The 13,530-nt window shown below is 43.6% G+C and overlaps 1 long non-coding RNA gene across 1 annotated transcript; it reads right to left on the reverse strand.

Annotated features, from left to right (window-relative positions):
* Positions 1–6: 6 nt before the first annotated feature.
* Positions 7–13,530, reverse strand: LOC120877663. Its single transcript, XR_005724376.1, has 3 exons — positions 13,520–13,530; positions 12,710–12,714; positions 7–1,499 (listed from the first exon to the last, which is right to left on the reverse strand). It is a non-coding gene; the product is annotated as an uncharacterized LOC120877663 (long non-coding RNA).

A 13,530-nucleotide genomic window follows, 5' to 3' on the forward strand; every position in this document is an offset into this window, starting at 1 on the left:
CTCCCTACCCGCTTCGCGGAACTGCGTGCCGGGTTTGAGATTTCACGGATGTATCTGCGCTCTCCGGGATGGGTAAAAGTGCGGTGACCCGGACGCGCAGCCACTTGCATCTGTCTACCTGTGCTTTCTCACCTAGGATTCCGTGGGATGACCGTACCGCCGTGAATTGTTATTCGCCACCATTATTTTGAAAGTCCCCTGGACATGCAGACCGTGACAGATAGGTGTTACATAACCCCCGATGTGCGGCCAGAGCTCCCGCGGCGCTGCGAGTGAAGCAGAAGAGGAGAGCCGTGGCTGCCCGCGTTGTTTGCACTTGGGATGTGGCCTGATCCCATGAAGCTGTGGGCTTTGGTGTCCGGCCTGGAGCAGTTGTGTGTATCGCTCTGTCGGTGTGCCCTTGAATGGGCTGGAGCGTGCCTGACCCTGGTCTTCCTGGACCCTGCTTGGGGCGTCATCCATTGCAGTGACTGAGTCTCTACAGACAGTGGTGGACCATCACTTGCCCTTGGCGCGGGGCGGGGGGTGGGGGCGGAGAGGTTGCACTAAATAATCGCCATGAGGAAAACAGTCCCTATTCTTTAGGGTAGAATGCTGCCTGGATTCTGTATTGTTCTGAATTTTGGTCCGGAAGCAGCAACCTTGGGTCATCACTGATGATCTCCTTGAGAAGAGGGGTTAGATCGTGTTATCACTGCCCTTCTGGCTCGTAAATATGACTCTATAACACCCTCTGGGTGAAAACCAGTAAACAAATCCACTGGGTCCTTCTGAGGGCAGGCAAAAACCCCAGGCTGTCCTGAACCATGGAGAAACTGGGTGTCTGAACTAGTCTCTCTCCTCATCTTATTCTTTCTCATTATTTTAATAGCTATTCCTATTTTCCCCACTTCCTCTGATGACAGATTTACCCCAAGGGTTGAGGCATTCAAAATGTTACTTCTAAATAGAAAATGGGGGTTCGTGCTGCTGCTGCTGCTGCTAAGTCGCTTCAGTCGTGTTCGTGTCTCAGGTCTCTGAACTGTGAAGCTCATGTGAGCCCATGAGGCTCCCCCGTCCCTGGGATTCTCCAGGCAAAAACACTGGAGTGGGTTGCCATTTCCTTCTCCAATGCATGAGAGTGAAAAGTGAAAGTGAAGTCGCTCAGTCCTGTCCGACTCTTAGCAACCCCATGGACTGCGGCCCACCAGGCTCCTCCATCCACGGGATTTTTCAGGCAAGAGTGCTGGAGTAGGGTGCCATTGCCTTCTCCGATGGGGGTTCATAGAATATCCTTAATCCATTCCCAAAGCCATCAGCTTTAGTCTGACTTTCCTACCCCCACCATGCACCCCCCCTCCACATCAAGGGACTTCCTTTTTCTGATTTTTTGTATGGACTCACCCCACCCAGAATCCCCTAGTTTTAATACCCTCAAGTTGTATATATATACCAGGAAATAAACTCATAATCTCCATCCCAATTGATTTTCTGTATAAACAGAAGACCAAAATGTTCAGCTTTTCCAATCTTCATTTAAGCAGGAGGTCTAGCTCACCAGCCATCATGTCATTCTTTAGACCTGTGGGTAGTCAGTCACGTCTGACTCTTTGTGACCCCGTGGGCTGTACTCTGCCAGTCTCCTCTGTCCATGGGATTTCCCAGGCAAGAATACTGGAATGGGTTGCCATTTCCTTCTCCAGGGGATCCTCCCTACCAGGGATCAAACCTGCATCTCTTGTATTGGTTCTTTACCACTGAGCCCCCAGGGAAGCCCTGCATAGTGCATGCTCAACAAATATTTGTCAACTAAGTAAATGAATGAAAGTAGAGGCTTAAGCCTCTAGACAACTGGCCCCTCCCACCAGGCTTAATCTCATATCTTGCACATAGAGCTCAAAAACGTTAATGATGCTGATGACACCCTGCTTAACACATTCACAGTATGAAAGAGGCTCTGTACCTGACCATCAGATTGATCTTTTCTATATCTATTGAATTTCACAGGATGATAGGAAGGGAACTAATTGGACTTAGCCGTTGGAATAGAACTGGTGAGAAACTAGTGTTGAAGACAAGAAGAAATAAAGATCTGTCACGTTCAGAGACCTGAGGATACTGTTGAATTTACTTTATTTTCTGGTGACGCCACGTAGGATTGTTGTCATTGTTCAGCCTCTAAGTCATCTCCTACTTTTTATATGACTCCATGGATTGCAGCATGCTAGGCTTCCTTGTCCTTCACTGTCTCCTGGGGTTTGCTCAAGCTCATGTCCATTGAATCGGTGATGCCATTCAACCATCTCATCCCCTGTCACCCCCTTCTCTTGTCCTTAATCTTTCCTAACATCAGGGTCTTCTCTAATAAGTTGACTCTCCATATCAGGTAGCCAAGTATTGGAGCTTCAGCATCAGCATCAGTCCTTCCAATGAATATTCAGGGTTGATTTCCTTTAGGACTGACTGGTTTGATCTCCTGGTGTCCAAGGGATTCTCAAGAGTCTTCTCTAGCACCACAGTTTGAAAGCATCAATTTTTTGGCACTCAGCCACACAGCATACAAAATTTTTATTCCCCAACCAGGGACTGAATCCACACCCTCTGCAGTGGAAGCATGACGTCTTAGTCACTAGACCACCAGGTAAGTCCCAATGTTAAATTTTTTAATGAGTTCCCCTAGAATCCCATATATCTCAAATTTTAAATGAAATTATTTTACTTTTCCAAATATCAATATGTCTACATTATGTAAAACACGTTGCATAAAACATCTATATTATGTATCTATAATATATAAAAATACATTGTATATAAGATATATTAAAGTATTTTTGCTTTATCATCTTACCACTGAGTTGGCCCCTGTTAACATTTTGTTTAGTCTATCTCATCAATTGTAGGGTGCAAAATTTTTCACTTGTTAGGATTGCTATGGTGGCTCATATATGCTGCCAGCCCTGTTGAGGTCTAGGTCTCACAGGGAGATGTGTGTCTGTTTTTGCAGCCATCTGAGGCAACAGCAACCTGAGTTGATGCTCTGAGTTAAATTGCCCTGAGTTAAATTCTCTGCTGGAGGTTCTTTGGACCATGCTGGTAGTGTGAATTCAAAATGCAAGCTAGTGTGAGCCCTACCTTATAATTCTTAGGTGAGATTTTTTTTTTTTCTTCTCTGCACCCAATGACAAAGTTGAGACAAGCAAGCTCCCTTGCCCAGCCTTCTCTACATGGGAGGTTTATTTGTCGAAGCTATGTAGACAACATCATATTACACTTAGCATCACGGACATTTTTTATTCTCAGTGGTATGTGAAAATAACAGTAAAATAATGGTGTATCTTAAAATAAATGATAGATTTAGATGTTTTTCTTCCTGGGTGTTTACATGTTGAAATCATACTGTATATCAATTTTGTATTCTTTTTTTTCACTTATCAAACTGTGAACAATTTGCCATTCTATTAGAAACTTTATACACATCATTTTAATGGTTCCTCTTGTATGCATTCTGAAAATTTATTTACCCATTCTCATTGTTGGACAATCAAGCTTTTCCCTTTTTTGCTGTGGCTGAATTTCACTCTGAACTCACAATAGGTACTTACTCTATGCCAAGTCCTGCTGTGAAGAAAACAGACATCCCTTCCCGTCAGGCTTTCAGCCTAGCAGACAAGGCAGCTATCAGGGAAAAATTGAAATCTAGAATGAGGGACGACAAACAGGGCAAGTACAATCGGTCACTCAGGCTGCTGACTTAGGACAGATTGCCAGAGGTGGCAATACTGGCTTAAGGTGCATCCATGTTTTGATCGTACTGCCAAATTGTTGAGTCACAAGTGTACAAGGGCCTCAATCTCACTTCCCTCTCATCCCAAATAGATAGTGCCATTTAAAATCTTTTTTTTTTTATTGCCAGTTGTCAGATGGCCGTGGTATTTTAAGTTAATCTTTTGTGACTGAATCTAATCATGGTTTTGAAATAAATGTTGGTGATTTGTGGTTCCTCTTCAGGGTAGTGCCAGAAGACACTGTCTGAAGAATTGTTATCAACTGGCATGAGTTCTTTATGCAGCAAGAATATTCATCTTGTATGTCTGTTATTAATGTAGAATATTAATATGTGTGTGTGTGTGTGTGCTGTGTGCTCAGTCCCTCAGTCGTGTCCAAGTCTTTGTTACTCCGTGGATGGTAGCCTGCCAGGCCCCTCTGTCCACAGGATTCTCCAGGCAAGGATATTGCAGTGGCGTGCCATTTCCTATTCCAGGGGATTTTCCCAACCTAGGGATCAAACCTGCATTTCTCTGTCTCCTGAATTGGCAGTCAGGTCCTCTACAACTGAACCACCTGGGAAACCACATATATAAATTCACATATAAATTGCTATTTCTAGGAGATGTAGTCTTCTTTCTTTACTCATTTTTTTTTTTTTAAAAAGTCATCGGCTATTTCTTTGACAATCATTTTTCCATGTGAAATTTAAAATCATTTTATCCAGTTTCCAAAAGACTACGAATTATTTTCAGGTCTAACTGAATGAGATTTGACCCCTAAATAATGCAGGTTTGAACCACATGACATCCGCTGGATCACCACAAAAAGTAAGAGAGTTCCAGAAAAACATCTATTTCTCCTTTATGGACTATGCCAAAACCTTTGACTGTGTGGATCACAATCAACTGTGGAAAATTCTGAAAGAGATGGGAATCCCAGACCACCTGACCTGCCTCTTGAGAAACCTGTATGCAAGTCAGGAAGCAACAGTTAGAACTGGACATGGAACAACAGACTGGTTTCAAATAGGAAAAGGAGTACATCAAGGCTGTATATTGTCACCCTGCTTATTGAACTTCTATGTGGAGTACATCATGAGATACGCTGGGCTGGAAGACGCACAAGCTGGAATCAAGATTGCCAGGAGAAATATTAATAACATCAGGTATGCAGATGACACCACCCTTATGGCACAAAGTGAAGAAGAACTAAAGAGCCTCTTGAAAGTGAAGGAGAGGAGTGTAAAAGTTGGCTTAAAGCTCAGCATTCAGAAAAGTAAGATCATGGCATCCAGTCCCATCACTTCATGGCAAATAGATGGGCAAACAGTGGAAACAGTGTCAGACTTTATTTTTCTGGGTTCCAAAATCACTGCAGATGGTGATTGCAGCCATGAAATTAAAAGATGCTTACTCCTTGGAAGGAAAGTTATGGCCAACCAAGACAGCATATTAAAAAGCAGAGACATTACTTTGCCAACAAAGGTCCATCTAGTCAAGGCTATGGGTTTTCCAGTGGTCATATATGAATGTGAGAGTTGCACTATAAAGAAAGCAAAGTGCAGAAGAATTGATACTTTTGAACTGTGGTGTTGGAGAAGACTCTTGAGAGTCCCTTGGACTGCAAGGAGATCCAACCAGTCCATCCTAAAGGAGATCAGTCCTGGGTGTTCACTGGAAGGACTGATGCTGAAGCTGAAACTCCAATAGTTTGGCCACCTCATGCGAAGAGTTGACTCATTGGAAAATACCCTGATGTTGGGAAAGATTGAGGGCAGGAGGAGATGGGGACAACATAGGATGAGATGGTTGGATGACATCACTGACTCAATCAATGGACATGGGTTTGGGTGAACTCTGGGAGTTGGTGATGGACAGGGAGGCCTGGCATGCTGCGGTTCATGGGGTCGCAAAGAGTCAGACACGACTGAGCAACTGAACTGAACTGATAAAGGCAAAACTTCAGTGTGGGGATCTTGTCATTGAATCAGAAGTAGGAAGAAATGACTGAGAATGTTTGGGCAAATTTCTTGGGACTTCCTGAGCCCACCCCTCGGAGTAGAGAGAGAGAGTCAAGAATGAGGCACAACAGACCCAGCCCTTAGAATGAGGCTTTTTCATCCATAATAATTTCTTCCCTTTAAAGTAGTGAGTGTGTATGTGTTTGTGTATGTGAGAAAGAGACACAGAGAAAAAGAGACACAGACACAAAGAACCTCATCTTTGTGGCTGCAGGGCTGGCCTTGGACTTGGTCACATAGGCAATACTGCTGTAATTGTAGAGATCCTGGGGATGGTCAAATGCCACGTAAATTCTTCCAACTGTGCCCACAGAGAAAAGATCAGTCTAATGACTCTATATCATTTTAAACTCTCTGCTCCTTAAAGTATGGGCAGTACACCAGACATCTCTAAATTACTGGGATTTCAGGTTAGAACTTTGTTCCTATTCTAAGAAGAACACTGTCTTGTGAGCAGACAAGTAGTTTATCTCTGTTTTAACAGCCATTTTGATGAATATCCTCTAGTTCTAGCAAACAGGCAACTATGGCAAGAGGAGCAATTCATTAGAATCTGATTTATTATATAGTTTTATAGTAGGTTTCAAATAAATAGATTAATCTAAGGATTTTTACTAACGACACCAAAGTATTCATGGGTTAAAGGACATGTTATCCACGATGGGCTGTAAAATATTCTAGCACCCACCCCCAAGGAAAGTGCAAATGTAAGTGAAACAAGATTGTAAAATTGCTCTTAATTTTTGGAACCTAAATTATTGGTCCTTCAGGACTCATTATACCATATTCCCTCTACTTTTGATGCATTTGAACATTTCCACAAGAAAAAACAGAACAAGAAAAGTATTCATGATAGACTCATCAGCTTTAAAATGACTTCCAGGCTTTATCTTAACTGGCCCACAATCTTTCCTTGGAATTCTGTTCTGCTGCAAATGCTATTTATTAGACATAGATGTATAAGCACTTACAAAGGAGAAACGTGGAGGCCAAATATAAGCATTGTTCAGTTCAGTTCAGTTCAGTCACTCTGTTGTGTGCGACTCTTTGCGACCCCATGAATCGCAGCACGCCAAGTCTCCCTGTCCATCACCATCTCCTGGAGTTCACTCAAACTCACGTCCATCGAGTTGGTGGATGCCATCCAGCCATCTGATCCTCTGTTGTCCCCTTTTCCTCCTGCCCCCAATCCCTCCCAGCATCAAAGTCTTTTCCAATGAGTCAACTCTTCTCATGAGGTGGCCAAAGTACTGGAGTTTCAGCTTTAGCATCATTTCTTCCAAAGAACACCCAGGACTGATCTCCTTCAGAATGGACTGGTTGGATCTCCTTGCAGTCCAAGGGACTCTCAAGAGTCTTATCCAACACCGCAGTTCAAAAGCATCAATTCTTTGGCACTCAGCTTTCTTCACAGTCTAAATCTCACATCCATACATGACTACTGGAAAAACCATAGCCTTGACTAGACGGACCTTTGTTGGCAAAGTAATGTCTCTGCTTTTGAATATGCTATCTAGGTTGGTCATAACTTTTCTTCCAAGGAGTAAGCATCTTTTAATTTCATGGCTGCAGTCACCATCTGCAGTGATTTTGGAGCCCCCCAAAATAAAGTCTGACACTGTTTCCACTGTTTCCCCATCCATGTCCCATGAAGTGATGGGACCAGATGCCATGATCTTAGTTTTCTAAATGTTGAGCTTTAAGCCAACTTTTTCACTCCCCTCTTTCATTTTCATCAAGAGGCTTTTTAGTTCCTCTTCACTTTGTGCCATAAGGGTGGTATCATCTGCATATCTGAGGTTATTGATATTTCTCCCAGCAATCTTGATTCCAGCTTGTGCTTCTTCCAGCCCAGCGTTTCTCATGATGTACTCTGCATATAAGTTAAATAAGCAGGGTGACAATATACAGCCTTGACGTACTCCTTTTCCTATTTGGAACTGGTCTGGTGTTCCATGTCCAGTTCTAACTGTTGCTTCCTGATCTGCATATAGGTTTCTCAAGAGGCAGGTCAGGTGGTCTGGAAATTCACAAAAACAAAATGGCTGTCTGAGGAAGCCTTACAAATAGCTGTGAAAAGAAGATAAGCCAAAAGCAAAGGAGAAAAGCAAAGATACAAGCATCTGAATGCAGAATTCCAAATAATAGCAAGAAGAGATAAGAAAGCCTTTCTCAGTGATCAATGCAAAGAAATAGAGGAAAACAACAGAATGGGAAAGACTAGAGATCTCTTCAAGAAAATTAGAGCTACCAAGGGAACATTTCATGCAAAGATGGGCTTGATAAAGGACAGAAATGGTATGGACCTAACAGAAGCATTGTTAGTGAGTATTGTTAATGATTGATGTGATTATCGGTAGATTGACTGGGGCTGGTGGTGCTGTCTCTGTGCACTCTCTCTTAGTTGAGGGAGGAGCTCAAGATAAAGTCCCCTTCGTGGCTCTTGGCTTTGCTGACCACCCTTATCATGGGAGAGATTCCCTGGTAGCTCAGCTGGTAAAGAATCCTCCTGCAATGAAGGATGACCCTGGTTTGATTCCTGGGTCGGGAAGATCCCCTGGCGAAGGGATAGACTACCCACTTCAGTTTTCTTGGGCTTCCCTGGTGGCTCAGCTGGTAAAGAATCCACCCACAGTGCAAGAGACCTGGGCTCAATCCCTGGGTTGGGAAGATCCCCTGGAGGAGGGAAAGGCTACCCACTCCAGTATTCTGGTCTGGAGAATTCCATGGACTATATAGTTCATGGGATAGCAAAGAGTGGGATATGTCTGACTTTCACTTTCTTTTTCACTTGTCTTGGGAAGAGGGCTCTTAGAAGCAGGGACACCTGGGACCCGTGCTGGGATGGCTCTAGGACTGGGACAGCTGTGCCCATCTTTGGACCTGCTCTAGGCCAGGGCCGCTGAGGAACTGTCCAGGTTGCTAAGTAATAAATGTCTTATGTCGATAATGAACGTGTTCTGCTTTTCTCTTAAGTTATTGCAAATTTCTGCCCCATCACCCCTCCCCCGCCCCCACCAGGGTTGAAGAAACATTTCCGGATTTCCGGTTGTAATGAAAGACTGAGCGAAATAAGGACAAGGAAGACAATGGGGTTGAAGCCTGAGGGACCTTCGAGATATCACTGCCTAGACTTCCTGTTTCCTCAGTGAGCTGGCAGTGATGCCTCTACCTGTTAACGAGGCCTCGGGTCCTTTCCTGAAAACCTTGACTGCTGCTCTGTTGCCTCTGTGGTTGTCCTTCAGTCGTTCCGTCGTGTCTGGCTCTTTGTGTCCCCATGGACTGCAGCACGCCAGGCTTCGCTGTCCCTCACTATCTCCCTATTGCCTCTATAGGGCACATGCTGGGGATAAAGGTCAGCTTTTCTCCCCTTCCCAGAAAGTCTGGCGGTAAAAACGCCCAATTCTTACCTGGGAAACCAGACCTCCCCGTGGTTCCCAGTGGGGCAGTCCTATCAAATACACCATGATCCAACATTCGTAGTTTTTCAGAGTCTCACTTTTAATTCAGTCTTCCGGGAAAATGTGGCAGAGCTTCACTTTAGCTTGTTCAAACATTTTTTACATTTCTCCCTCCTTGCTGAGGAGAAGATCAGGTCGGCATGTTCCTTCTTGGAGCTCTCACGTTCATTACCGATATGTGACACGTATTACTTAGCAACCTGGACAGTTCCTCAGCGGCCCTAGCCTAGAGCAGGTCCAAAGATGGGCACAGCTGTCCCAGTCCTAGAGGCATCCCAGCAGGGGTCCCAGGTGTTCCTGCTTCTAAGAGCCCTCTTCCCAAGACAAGTGAAAAAGAAAGTGAAAGTCAGACATATCCGACTCTTTGGGATATAGACTCTCAAATATTTTCCATGCCTTAGTTTTACTTTTGAAAAGGAACAGTATGCCTTTTCAACGTAAATGTAAATTTCTACCGCTTGCAAATCCGACTGGAATTAGCTGGATTTTCCTGCTTCTGTTCTTCCCATCAGAGAACGTCAGAGACATTCAGAGATGTCAAAATTGAAGTTTGGTCAGGGCTCTGAGTTTAGGAGCTTTCTCATCACTCAGCAGTGTCAGTAGAATGCGAGCTTTCCCCAGGCACATGATTTCGGGAACCCAGCCCTGAGATTCAAAGGTGAGTTCCTCCTTGTAGATCTCACTCCTGAGGACATGACCTTCCTGCTCTGCAGAAATCCTTGTAACAATATGAGAAATGTTTGAATTTCAAAACAAAACAAAGTCCAATACTGAGTACTTTTAACAAAAACTGAGATACATTAATTTTATTTTCCCAAGTCCATTCAAAAACAGCTTATGGAACACCCATAATGCGTTCCACTTTAAGAGAAAAATCCTTCCCCCGTCTTTTCCTCTTATTGCCACAGATTATTTGGGTTCCCCTTCTGACATCTCATCTCAACTGTGATGGGAAGCTTTGTGCCTGGGATGGGTGCCTATTAACACGCACTGAAGCAAAGATGCAATCTTGCACAATGTAAAGAGGATAAGGACAAAGAAAAGAATAAAGCATGACACCAAAACCAGCAGGGCGGTGGACCAGACAGAAGATGTGTATCCCCTGGGACCCTTGGGCTATCAAGGTCAGCGACTGCACAATCCTGACTGTTCTATTTTCCAGACTGGGAATTTTTTTTTTGTACTTGTTATTATAACTAGTTGGGCTTTCGAGGTGGCACTTGCGGTAAAGAACCTGCCTGCCAGTGAAAGAGATGCAACAGACGTGGATTTGATCCCTAGGTTGGGAAGAGCTCCTGCAGGAGGAGGTGGCAACCCACTCCTGTGTTCCTGCCTGGAGAATCCCACGGGCAGAGGATCCTGGCGGGCTACAGTCCACAGGCCCACAGAGTCAGACAAGACCGTAGCGACTTCAGCACGCACGCATGCATTATAACTAGTTATATCTGAGGCCTTAGCGACAATCATCAGTTCAGTTCAGTTGCTCAGTCGTATCCGACTCTTTGCAACCCTATGGACTGCAGCACGCCAGGCCTGCCTGTCTATCACCAACTCCTGGAGCCTACTCAAACTCATGTCCATTGAGTCAGTGATGCCATCCAACCATCTCATCCTCTGTCGTCCCCTTCTTCTCCCTCCTTCAATCTTTCCCAGCATCAGGGTCTTTTCAAATGAGTCAGTTCTTCGCATCAGGTGGCCAAAGTATTGCAGTTTCAGCTTTAGTATCTGTCCTTCCAATCAGGACTGATCTCCTTTAGGATGGACTGGTCGGATCTCCTTGCAGTCCAAGGGACTCTCAAGAGTATTCTCCAACACCACAGTTCAAAAGCATCAATTCTTCAGGGCTCAGTTTCTTTATAGTCCAACTCTCACATCCCTACGTGACCACTGGAAAAACCATAGCCTTGACTAGATGGACCTTTGTTGGCAAAGTAATGTCTCTGCTTTTTAATATACTGTCTAGGTTGGTCATAATTTTTCTTCCAAGGAGCAAGTGTCTTTTAATTTCATGGCTGCAGTCGCCATCTGCAGTGATTTTGGAGCCCAAAAAAATAAAGTCTGACACTGTTTCCACTGTTTCCCCATCCATGTCCCATGAAGTGATGGGACCAGATGCCATGATCTTTGTTTTCTGAATGTTGAGCTTTAAGCCAACTTTTTCACTCCTTTCTTTCACTTTCATCAAGAGGCTCTTTAATTCTTCTTCACTTTCTGCCATAAGGGTGGTGTTATCTGCATATCTGAGGTTATCGATATTTCTCCTGGCAATCTTGATTCCAGCTTGTGCTTCCTCCAGCCCAGCATTTCTCATGATGTACTCTGCATATAAGTTAAATAAGCAAGGTGACAATATACAGCCTTGATGTACTCCTTTTCTGATTTGGAACTAGTCTGTTGTTCCATGTCCAGTTCTAACTGTTGCTTCCTGACCTGCATACAGGTTTCTCAAGAGGCAGGTCAGGTGGTCTGGTATTCCTATCTCTTTCAGAATTTTCCACAGTTTATTGTGATCCACACAGTCAAAGGCTTTGGCATAGTCAATAAAGCAGAAATAGATGTTTTTCTAGAACTCTCCTGCTTTTTTGATAATCCAACAGATGCTGGCAGTTTGATCTCAGGTTCCTCTGCCTTTTCTAAAACTAACTTGAACATCTGGAATTTCACTATTCCACATCAGGAAATTCCATCTGGAATTTCCATGGTTATGTACTGTTGATGCCTGGCTTGGAGAATTTTGAGCATTACTTTACTAACAGGGCAAAATGATAGGATACCAAAAGAGGAACTCCCCAGGTCATTAGGTGCCCAATATGCTACTGGAGATCAGTGGAGAAATAACTCCAGAAAGAATGAAGGGATGGAGCCAAAGCAAAAACAGTACCCAGTTGTGGATGCGACTGGTGATAGAAGCATGATCCGATGCTGTAAAGAGCAATATTGCATAGGAACCTGGAATGTCAGGTCCATGAATCAAGGCAAATTGGAAGTGGTCAAATAGGACATGGCAAGAGTGAACGTCAACATTCTAGGAATCAGTGAACTAAAATGGACTGGAATGGGTGAATTTAACTCAGATGACCATTATATCTACTACTGCAGGCAGGAATCCCTCAGAAGAAATGGAGTAGCCATCATGGTCAACAAAAGAGTCCAAGATGCAGTACTTGGATGCAATCTCAAAAACGACAGAATGATCTCTGTTCATCTCCAAGGCAAACCATTCAATATCATGGTAATCCAAGTCTATGCCCCAACCAGTAATGCTGAAGAAGCTGAAGTTGAATGGTTTTATGAAGACCTACAAGACCTTTTAGAACTAACACCCAAAAAAGATGTCCTTTTCATTATAGGGGACTGGAATGCAAAAGTAGGAAGTCAAGAAACACCTGGAGGAACAGGCAAATTTGGCCTTGGAATGTGGAATGAAGCAGGGCAAAGACTAATAGAGTTTTGCCAAGAAAATGTACTGGTCATAGCAAACACCCTCTTCCAACAACGCAAGAGAAGACTCTACACATGGACATCACCAGATGGTCAACACCGAAATCAGATTGATTATATTCTTTGCAGCCAAAGATGGAGAAGCTCTATAGAGTCAACAAAAACAAGACCAGGAGCTGACTGTGGCTCAGATCATGAACTCCTTATTACCAAATTCAGACTCAAATTGAAGAAAGTAGGGAAAACCGCTAGACCATTCAGGTATGACCTAAATCAAATCCCTTGTGATTATACAGTGGACGTGAGAAATAGATTTAAGGGCCTAGATCTGATAGATAGAGTGCCTGATGAACTATGGACTGAAGTTTGTGACATTGTACAGGAGACAGGGATCAAGACCATCCCCATGGAAAAGAAATGCAAAAAAAGCAAAATGGCTGTCTGGGGAGGCCTTACAAATAGCTATGAAAAGAAGAGAGGCGAAAAGGAAAGATATAAGCATCTGAATGCAGAGTTCCAAAGAATAGCAAGAAGAGATAAGAAAACCTTCTTCAGCGATCAATGCAAAGAAATACAGGAAAACAACAGAATGGGAAAGACTAGAGATCTCTTCAAGAAAATTAGAGATACCAAGGGAACATTTAATGCAAAGATGGGCTCGATAAAGGACAGAAATGGTCTGGACCTAACAGAAGCAGAAGATATTAAGAAGAGGTGACAAGAATACATGGAAGAACTGTACAAAAAAGATCTTAACAACCCAGATAATCATGATGATGTGATCACTAATCTAGAGCCAGACATCTTGGAATGTGAAGTCAAGTGGGCCTTAGAAAGCATCACTATGAACAAAGCTAGCAG

This window comes from Oryx dammah, unplaced genomic scaffold (genome assembly GCF_014754425.2).
Source record: "Oryx dammah isolate SB20612 unplaced genomic scaffold, SCBI_Odam_1.1 HiC_scaffold_18, whole genome shotgun sequence".
Lineage (NCBI taxonomy): Eukaryota > Metazoa > Chordata > Mammalia > Artiodactyla > Bovidae > Oryx > Oryx dammah.